This window comes from Equus caballus, chromosome 13 (assembly GCF_041296265.1).
Source record: "Equus caballus isolate H_3958 breed thoroughbred chromosome 13, TB-T2T, whole genome shotgun sequence".
In the NCBI taxonomy this organism is placed as follows: Eukaryota; Metazoa; Chordata; class Mammalia; order Perissodactyla; family Equidae; genus Equus; species Equus caballus.
In genome coordinates, this window is record NC_091696.1 from 50,372,555 (window position 1) to 50,383,090 (window position 10,536).

Sequence of the window (10,536 nt, forward strand, 5' to 3'; positions counted from 1 at the left end):
GTATTATGTGAATCAGTATTAAATCTAGGTGATGGGTGAGTAGGAATTCATTATACTTTTTGTAGGTTTGGAATTTTTTATAATAAATATATCTCTTTAGTATTATTTTAGTAGGATGTTTTGAGGGAGTGGAGCTAAATGCATATGTTTGATTTGCCATATTCAAATGGAGGTCTCAAATGGACATGTACATATTTATGATTGTTATGTCTTCCTAATGAATCGACCCTTTAATCATTGTGAAACGTTCCTCTTCTTTTCTGGTAATAATTTGTCTCTTGAAGTCTATTTTATCTGCAACCTTATGTCTACTGCTGTATGGTATATCTTTTTCTATCTACTTACTTTCAACTTGTGTCTTTTTATTTAAAGTCAATCTTTCATAGATAGCGTATCATCGGGTTTTGCTTTTTTAATAAAATCCATTTTGACAATTCTTGCCCTTTAATAAGAGTGTTTAGTTCACTGCCACATAATGTAATTATTTCTCTGGTTGGATTTAGGGTTATCGTTTCACCATTTGATTTCTGTTTGTCTACTCTATTTTTGTTTCAATGTTTCTTCTTTCTTTCCTTCTTTTGCATTAATTGGATATTTTTAGCCATACCTCTGTTCAATATTTCTTTAGTAATGGCTCTAGGGATTGCAATGTACGTCCTCATTTTTGCCCAGTCCCCTCAGATTTAATGTTATACTACTGCGCCCAAAATGGAGAAGCTGTGTGACTGCACAGTCCATTTACTCCCGACCTCCAGCACTTATGCTATAGTTATCATACATAATTGTATCTACATCCATTATAAACCTTACAATCTAGTCCTTTAGCTTTGGCTTTAGACAGTTACATGTATTTTAACGGAATTAAGAGGGAAAATATTCTTTTCTATTTACCTACATATCTACGATGTTCAGTGTTGTTCATTTCTTCCTGAAGATTCAATTTTCCGTGTAGGGTAATTTCTCTTCTGTCTCAGGAACTTCTTTTAGTGTTTCTATATCAAAGGTTTGCTGGAAGTAGAGTCTCTTAGTTTTACCTGAAAATGTCCTTATTTCACCTTAAATATTGAAGGAGATTTTTCACTGGAATCAGAATTTGGAGTGGATAGATTTTGTTTTCCCCTCAAAACTTTAAAGGTGGCATTCCCTCGTGCTCTGCCCTCCACTGTTTCTGACGAGAAGCCAGTATTATCCAGATTCTTTCTTCCCTGTACCTATTGTGTCACTTTTCTTTGTCTGCTTTCGAGATTGTCTCCTCATCTTTAATTTTCAGCAGTTTGACTATGAAGTGCCTGGATGTAGTTTTCTTTGTGTTTATCAAGCTTGGGGTTTTCTGAGTTTCTTGAATCTATAAGCGTATGTCACCAACCATGGGGAAGTTTCATCCATTATTTCTCCAAAAAAAATTTTTTTTCTGTCCATTCTCTCTCCTCTCCTTCTAGAACTCCAGTTACTCCTGTGTTAGACCATTTGAACTTGTCCCCCAGTTACTGAGGCTATTCTCTTTTTTTCATGCTTTTTTTTTCTCTCCAAGCTTCAATTTGGATAGTTTTTATTGTCCTGCCTTCTAGTTCACTGATCTTTTCTTCTATAGTGCTAGATATAGTGCTTCTATAGATATATATATATAGATATAGTGCTAGATAGAGATATAGTGCTTTTCTTCTAAATCTGCTAGTAAGCCCATCCAGTGAATTTTTTATTAAAGGTATTATATTTTTATAGAATTTCCATTTGGTTCTTTTCACTCATTTCTGTTTCTGCCCTCTGTCCTGAGGTATCCTATATCCTAAATATATGAGTGTATTTGTATTTCTTTATATAGAGAATGTCCTTGCAAATAGTTATGTGATGAATTGAATTGTGCCCCCTACTGCCACCAATTCATACATTGAAGCCCTAACCCCCAATGTGACTGTTTAGAGGTAAGGCCTTTAAAGAGATAATTGAGGTTAAATGAGGCCATAAGGATGGTGCCCTAATCCCACATGACTGATGCCCTTATAAGAAAAGAAAGACCTTAGGGATGTGCATGCACAGAGGAAAGGACATGCAATGACATAGTGAGAAGGTGGCCATATGCAAGCCAGAGAGAGGCCTTAGGAGAAACCAACCCTGCTGGCACCTTGATTTCGGACTTCCAGCATCCAGAAAACTGTGAGAAAATAAATTTCTGTAGTCTGAGCCATCCACACTGTAGTATTTTGTTACAGCAGACCTAGCAGACTAATACAAGCTGTAATAATTGCTGTAACATCTTGTCTGCTAATTCCACCACCTTGCTTATCTTGTAATCAGTCGCCAGTGACTGGCTTTTCTTTTAAGGCCGAGTCGTATTTCCCTAGGTCTGTGTGTCTAGTAATATTGAGCTGTGAATGACATATTGCACAAACTTTGAATCCAATTATCTTCCTTCCAAGAGTGTTTTGTGTTGTTGTTTAGTAGGCATTTAACTTGACTGGACTCACTTTGCAAATTCTATCTTCTTCGTAGTGGGCAGCAGCTGAAACCTCAGCTCAGTCCTTTTAGCCTTCACTTGATGCCATGTGCGTGCATTGTTCATGAGTCAACCAGAGAATTGGGCAGAGTTTACACACAGAATTTGGAGCACTCCATCTCTGTTTTTTTTCTTTCCAGGTTTTCCCTCCTTCCTTTCCAGCAGCTATGCTTCTCACAAATTGTCCTCGGGTTCTTTGAACCAATAAAGCTATGAGTTTTCTATTGAGTTTTGGCCATCTGGAGTGGCAGTAACTGCTGCCTTCCCTCAGGCTAGTAGCCATAAAAAAAATGTGAAATATCTAGTACAGTTCCATTCTTTCAAGTGGCGATGCCCTCCAGTATTGCTTTTGGTTTCTCTCTACAGCCTTTAGGAAGTTGTTTTTTCATATTTGGTCAGGAATTTGTAGTTGCAATCTTGGGAAGTTGATCCAATAGGAGGTCCTTGCCCATACCTGAGTAGAAGTCCTAAATATCGCTGGAATCAATCCAAGTGTCTCTACCTTCACTTCCTCTGCCTTAGTCTAAACCACCATAGCAGCGATAAGACTAAAGCAGTAACTCCCAAACCAGCTTCTCCTAATACTCCCTATCCCCACCCAACTCATTCTAAGTGTTTAAAACACTTCACTGGGTTGACTTTGGACCCCCTGTTCTTACTCTACACACTGCCTGGGATATTTCATCCACATCTGTCTTCAGTTGCCTTCTCTTTGCTGGTAACGCCTGAATGTGCACTTCCAGTCCAGAGCAACTCCTATAAATGCAGCCACCTGTTGGATGTGTTCTTTTACTTATGTCAAAGAATCCTTTAACTTATGTCCTAAACTGATATCATCACTTGTCCTTGCAAAACTAGTTTTCTGTGTCCCCTATCACAATGAGTACCTCCACTATCTACCCAGTTGCTCAAATCAGAAGTCTGGGAGTCATTCTTGATCCCCTCACCTCAACACTTAATCTCCTCTTGGTCTTTATTTCCTTAATCTCTCTCAAAAATACACATTTTCTCTCCATCTTCATTGCCACCGTTAACACAATCTCAAAGCCTGGGTTTCTAGCAATAGTCTCCTAACTGGTCTTCCTACTTGGGGTCTTGTCCCCCTCATCCCTTCTATGGACAGTAGCCAGAATGACCTTTTGGCACTACGGGGTCCCATACTTCTCCATACACATTTTTTAGGCAGTTTGTGAGTTTCTTTGAAAAAGGCCTGCTGGAAAGGGTTAATCTCCATAATATATAAAGCACTCACACAGCTCAACAACAAAAAATCAAACAACCCAATCAAAAAATGGGCAGGGGACATGAACAGACATTTCTCCAAAGAAGATATAAGGATGGCCAATAGACACATGAAAAGATGCTCATCGTCACTAATCATCAGGGAAATGCAAATCAAAACTACACTAAGGTATCACCTTACACCTGTTAGAATGGGAAAAATATCCAAAACCAAAAGTGACAAATGTTGCAGAGGTTGTAGAGAAAAAGGAACCCTCATACACTGTTGGTGGGAATGCAAACTGGTGCAGCCACTATGGAAAACAGTATGGAGATTTCTCAAAAAGTTAAAAATAGAAATACCTTATGACCCAGCCATCCCACCACTGGGTATCTATCCTAAGAACCCGAAATCGGCAATTCCAAAAGTCCCATGCACCCCTATGTTCATCGCAGCATTATTTACAATAGCCAAGACATGGAAGCAACCTAAATGCCCAGCAACTGATGATTGGATAAAGAAGATATGGTATATATATATACAATGGAATACTACTCAGCCATAAAAAAGGACAAAATCGTCCCATTCACAACAACATGGATGGAACTTGAGGGTATTTTGTTAAGTGAAATAAGCCAGATAGAGAAAGACGAACTCTGTATGACTCCACTCATAGGTGGAAGTTAACATATAGACAAAGAGAACTGATCGGTGGTTACCAGGGGAAAGTGGGGTTGGCGGGAGGGCACAAAGGGTGAAGTGGTGTACCTACAACATGACTAACAATAATGTACAACTGAAATTTCACGAGGTTGTAAACTATCATAATCTTAATTTAAAAAAAAAAGGCCTGCTGGAGAGTCAATGCAATCCCAATCAGAATCCCAATAACATTCTTCACAGAAATAGAGCAAGGAATCCTAAAATTCATATGGGGCAACCAAAGACTGCGAATTGCTATGGCAATCCCGAGAAAAAAGAACAAGGCTGGAGGCATCACAATCCCTGACTTCAAAATGTACTACAAAGCCATAGTGATCAAAACGGCATGGTAGTGGTACAAAAACAGGCACACAGATCAATGGAAGAGAACTGAAAGCCCAGAAATAAAACTGCACATCTACGGACAGCTAATCTTCGACAAAGGTGCAAGAACGTGCAATGGAGAAAAGACAGTCTCTTCAATAAATGGTGTCGGGAAAACTGGACAGCCACATGCAAAAGAATGAAGGTAGATCATTATCTCACACCATACACAAAAATAAACTCAAAATGGATCAAAGACTTGAAGATAAATTCTGAAACTATAAAACTCCTGGAAGATAATATAGATAGTACACTCTTTTTTTTTTTTAAAGATTGGCACCTGAGTTAACAACCGTTGCCAATCTTTTTTTTTTTTTTCCTGCTTTTTCTTCCCAAATCCCCTTAGTACATAGTTGTATATTTTAGTTGTGGGTCCTTCCAGTTGTGGCATGTGCGACGCTGCCTCAGCGTGGCCTGATGAGCAGTGCCATGTCGGCACCCAGGATCCAAACCGGCAAAACCCTGGGCCGCTGAAGTGGAGCGCACGAACTTAACCACTCGGCCACGGGGTCGGCCCTGGTAGTACACCCTTTGACATCGAACTAAAAAGAATCTTTTCAAATACCATGTCTTTTCAGACAAAAGAAACAAAATAAAAAATAAACAAGTGAGAGTTCATCAGGCTAAAGAGCTTCTGCAAGGCAAAAGAAACTAGGATCAAAACAAAAAGATAACCCACCAACTGGGAGAAAATACTTGCAAATCATGTATCTGACAAGGGGTTAACCTCCATAATATATAAGGAACTCACACAACTGAACAATAAAAAAACAACCTGATCAAAAAATGGGCAGGGGACATGAACAGACATTTTTCCAAAAAAGATATACAGATGGCAAATAAACACATGAAAAGATGTTCAGCATCACTAATCATCAGGGAAAAGCAAATCGAAACTACACTAAGATACCACCTTATGCCTGTTATAATGGCTATAATCACTGACTAAAAATAACAAATGGAGAGGGTGTGGAGAAAAGGGAACCCTCATACACTGCTGGTGGGAATGCAAACTGGTGCAGTCACCATGGAAAATAGTGTGGAGATTCCTCAAAAAACTAAAAATAGAAATACCATACGACCCAGCTATCCCACTACTGGGTATCCACCCAAACAACTTGAAATCAACAATTCAAAGTAACATACGTACCCCTATGTTCATTGCAGCACTATTCACAATAGCCAAGACACGGGAGCAATCCAAGTGCCCATCGACTGATGATTGGGTAACGAAGATGTGGTGTATATATACAATGGAATACTACTCAGCCATAAAAAGACAAATTCATCCCATTTGCAATAACATGGAAGGACCTGGAGGGAATTATACTAAGCGAAATAAGCCAGACCAAGAAAGACAAACACCAGATGATTTCACGCGTATGTGGAATACAAATAAACACACGGACAAAGAAAACAGTCCAGTGGTTACCAGGGGAGGTGGGTGGGGGTGAGCATAGAGGGTGAAGGGGAGCACCTATGTGGTGACAGTCAAGAAATAATGTACAACTGAAATGTCACATTGATGTAAACTATTACGAAGTCAATTTAAAAAAATTAATTAATTTAAAAAAAAAAGGCTTGCTGGGATTTTGATTGAGATTGCATTGAAGCCACGGATCACTTTGGGGGAAATTGACATGTTGACAGTTTTGAGTCTTCCATTCTTGAACATGGTCTCTGTCTTAGTCCATCGTGGCTGCTGTAACAAAATAGCATATACTGGGTGGCTTATAAACAACAGAAATTTGTTCCTTGGAGTTCTGGAGGCTAGAAGTCCAATATCGGGGCGCCAACATAGTCTTCTTGGACAGACTTCTCATTGTGTCCTCACACAGCGGAAGGGGCTGAGGAATTCTGTGGGGTCTTATTTATAAGGGCACTAATCCCATTCATGAGGATCCACCCACATGACCTAAGCACCTCCCAGCGGCCCCACCTCCTACAACTCTCACATTGGGTATTAGGATTTCAACATGTGAATTTTGGGGGGGATACATTCAGACTATAGCCGTGTCTCTTGTCATCTATTTGGGTCCTCTTCAAGTTTTCAGACATGTTTTCTGGTTTGTAGGATATGGGTCTTGCACGTCTTTTGTTAAATTTATTCCCAAATAGCTCATATTTTTGTGTGATTTTAAATGTTCTTGTTAATCAATATCAATTTCCAATTTTTTTGTTGCTAGGATATAGACATGCTATTGATATTCATTATTGACCTTGTGTCCTGTAACCTTGATGAACTTACGTATTAGTTCTAGTAGTTTTTTCTGGCTTCCTTAGGATTTTGTATGGAGGCGGTTATGTCATCTGTGACGTCTTCCTTTACTATCTGTGTGCCTTTTATTTCCTGTCCATGCTTTGTTGCACTGGATGGGACCTCCATTATATGTTAAATAAGATGAGTGAAAGTGGCTAGCTCTGCCCTATTTCTAATCTTAGGGGGAAATAATTCAATCTTTCTCCACGAAATGCGATGCTAGCTGTAGGTTTTTCTGTAGATGCCTCTTATCAGGTTGAAGAATTTCCCTTCTATTTCTATTCTGTTGGCTGAGAGTTCTTCTTTTTCTTTTTTCTTGTTTTTTTTTTTTTTAGGCATGAATAGATGTTGAATTTTTTCAAATTTTTTTGGTTTTTTTTGCATCAAAAGACACCATCATAATGTTTTTCTTTCTTGGTCAGTGTATTCGTGTCCTGAGGCTGCCCTGACAAATTGCCACAAACTGGGCAACTTAAAACAACAAAAATTTATTCTCTCATAGTTCTGGAGGCCAGAAGTCCCAAATCAAAGTGTCGGCAGGGCCACACTCCCTCCGAAGACTCTAGGGCAGGATTCTTCCTGCCTCTTCCAGCTGCTGGTGGCCCCCAGCGTTCCTCGTCTGGTGGCGGCGTCGCTCCAGTAGTCTCTGCGTCTGTCTTCACATGGCCTTCCCTCGTGTCCGTGTCTTCTCAGTCTGTCTCCCACATGCTCTGCCTTTCTCTTACAAGGACACTTGTCACTGGGTGGAGGGGCCCCTTGGATAACCTAAGGTTGTCTCCTCATGTCAAGTTCTTTAACTTAATCATATCTGCAAAGACCCTTTTTCCAAATAAAGTCACCTTAGAGGAATTCGACACAGATGTCTTTTGGGAGCCAGCTTTAAGCCTCACACAGTCAGCTAACATGGTTAACAGCAATGATTGATTTCCAACGTTAAACAAATCCAGCATTCCTGGGCTAAACCCCCAACTTCGTCGATATGTATTAAATTTGTTTTTTGTGTCCTTGTTCATTAGGAATACTGGTGTGCAGGGTTTTTGTAATCTTTGTTTCATTTTGGTGTAGAGGAAGGTAGGCCTCATAAAATGAAATGGGAAGTGTTCCCTCCTCTTCTGTTTTCTGGAAAACCATGTGTAGAATTAGTTTTATTTTTTTCTTTAAATGTTTGGTCAAATTCATGGGCCTAGAGTGTTCTTTGTTGGAAGATTTTTAACTACAAATGTAATATCTTTAATAGGCATAGAAATTCAATCTATTCCTTCTTGAGTGAGATTTGGTAGTTGGTGTCAAGGAATTCATCGATTTCATCGAAGTTTTTGGATTTGTTGGCATAAAGTTGTTCATAATATTCTTTTATTATCCACTCCTGACCAGGTCATGTATGGTTTCTCTTTTTAATTCCTGATATTGAAAATTTTTGTCTTTTTTTTCTAGAAGTTTATAAATTTTATTGATATTTTTAAAGAACCGGCTTTTGGTGTCATTGATTTTCTGTGTTGTTTTTCTATTTTCTTTCATTGATTTCCACTCATATTTATTTTTATTTCCATTTTTCTGTTTATTTTGGTATTAACTTTTTCTTTCATTTCTAGTTTCTAAACACATAAACTTACATTGTTGATTTGAGACCATTTTTCTTTTTTTTTTTAATATAACCCCTAATGCTAAAAATTTCCTCCTAAGCACTGCTTTTGGTGCATCTCACATGTTCTGAGATGTGATGGTTTGTTTTCATTCAGTACAAAGTATTTTCCAATGTCCCTGTTGTTTCTTCTTTGAACAATAGGTTGTTTAGAATTGTGTTATTTACTTGGGCCCCCCTGGTGGAGTAGTGGTTAAGTTCACACACTCTGCTTCCGTGGCCTGGGGTTCAGGGGTTCAGATCCTGGATAGACCCACACATGGCTTACCAAGCCATGCTGTGGTGGCGTCCCATATATAAAATAGAGGACGACTGGCACAGATGTTAGCTCAGGGTCAATCTTCCTCACCAAAAAAAAAGAAACAAAATAGAATTGTGTTATTTAATTTCCAAACACTTTGTTATTCTCCGGATATCTCTCTGTTATTTATTTTTAGTTTCCATTATGATCAGGAAACATACTTTATATGATTTAAATCCTGTTGTATTTATTCAGACTTGTTTTATGCCCAGAAAATGGCCTATCTTGGTGAATGTTTCATGGGTGTTTTAAAACAATGTGTATTGTACAGTAGTGAGGTGCATGCAGTGTTCTCTAAGTGTCAGTTTAGTCAAATTGGTTGACCATGTTATTCACATATGTATCCACACTGAGTCTCTGTCTACTTGTTCTGTCAGTTACTGAGAAAGGAATGTTGAAATCTCCAGCTCTGTGGATTTTTCTATTTGTTCTTTCAGTTCTATTAATTTTTGCTTTATGTTTTGAAGCTCTGCCGTTAGGTGCATGTACTTTTAGTTTTAGTGTGTACTTTTAATTAACCGACCTCTTGGTCAGTATAAAATATTTCTCTTTATCTCTGGTAATATTCCTGGTTCTGAAACCAACTTTGTCTGATATTAATAGAGTCACACTTGCTTCCTTTTAATTAGTGTTTGCATGATTTTTTATTTTCTTTTTAACTATCTGTGTCTTTATAACTAAAGTGTAATTGGAAATTAGAAAGAAATTAGAAATTAAAATTTCTTATAGGTGGCATATTCTTATATTTTGCTTTTTCATTCAATATGACAATTTCTTCCTTTTAATTGGGGTGTTCAGGTCATTTACATTGATATAGTTATTAACATGGAGCAGGAATTAATGAAATAGAAAACAAAGAACCAATAAAGTGGATCAATAAAAGTAAAGTTGGCTTTATAAAAAGAAAAATAAAATAAACAACACTGTAGTGAGACTGATAGACCAACAAAAAATAGAGAAAACACAAACAACAAGGCTGCAGACATAGCAGAAGTTTTTAAAATAGATTTCTGTGAAGAACTTCTTACCAACTTTTAAGTACAGATAAAAATAGGCAATTTAGAAAAATGATTTAATGCATGCATTAACTTATAACCTTAAAAGTAATTGATTCAGTAGTTAAAATTCTATCCATAAGAGAAACAAATCAAATACAACAGCAACACACACACACACAGACACACACACACATACACACACACACGGTTTGTCTTACAGGTGAGTTCTACTGAAGGTTCAAGGAATAATTATATCTTATTCCATATAAATATTGCAGAAAATAAAATTTAAAAAAATGAAGGAGGGGCTGGCCTGGTGGCATAGTGATAAAGTTTGCCTGCCCTGCTTGAGCAGCCGGGGGTTTACAGGTTTGGATCCTGGGTGCAGACCTAGCACTGCTCATCAAGTCATGCTATAGTGACATCCCACATAGAGGAAATAGAAGGACTTACAACTAGGATATAGAACAATGTACTGGGGCTTTGGGAGTTAGCTCAGGGCCAATCTTCCTCACCAAAAAAAAAAAAGAAGA